Source organism: Chinchilla lanigera, unplaced genomic scaffold (genome assembly GCF_000276665.1).
Source record: "Chinchilla lanigera isolate Chin_1 unplaced genomic scaffold, ChiLan1.0 scaffold00157, whole genome shotgun sequence".
NCBI classification, from domain to species: domain Eukaryota; kingdom Metazoa; phylum Chordata; class Mammalia; order Rodentia; family Chinchillidae; genus Chinchilla; species Chinchilla lanigera.
Genome location: NW_004955558.1, coordinates 2216401 through 2217179, shown reverse-complemented (window position 1 = coordinate 2217179; position 779 = coordinate 2216401).

Genomic DNA, 779 nt, shown 5'->3' with positions numbered 1-779 from the left:
GTGTATGTAAGATAAAGCTTTTATGTCCCTTTTCTATCTTTAAAAGTTTCCCAGCACAGGTGTGCTTTATTCTGAGTACAACAGTTCCTGTCTTGAGCATTACAAAGACCTAAATCTGCCAGTTATTCTGCTCACATGCAGCTCTCGTGATTTTCCTGCTCCTGCATCCACTCATTTTGGGCTTTCTGGCAGTGTGAACACCTGTTTCGGGATTGTGAGTGAGATGTTCCTGAAGATATGTGCTTCCTATTTTGTCCCGAAAGCATGGCTGCCCTGGCCGTGTGGCGCCCCAGGCCAGCTCCTTGCAGGCATCCCAGGCTGTCCCGAGCTACATTCACTCCTGTCCCAGGCTCCACTTCCTGGCAGCCACACCAGCTCCCTGGGCATATGCACTGTCATGTCTGATCTCCCTCCTGTTTTGAGATTTTGAGCTTGAGGCTCCTGAAACTTTCCCCTGTCATCAGGTTACATGATGTAGAACCTATACTGCATGATCTTCACTCAGGCCGAAGACTCCACACTCAGGGTTTTTGGGTTAATCTCAAGACTTGGAACCCCAGGCTCAGAGCCTCAGGCTTTAGGCTCCTGATTCCCCAGTCTGGGCTCCAAGCTGCAACCTCAGAAAACCCAAACCCAGACTCCATCCTGTAGGGCGCATCTGGAAAACTTAACACTCAGTGAGAGACTGGGCCATGCTCCTTGGGTCTACATGATGAGGTGAGAACACCCTCAGAGAGATAGCAAAGCTCTGGACCTGCTTTCATCTTGATATCACCTAC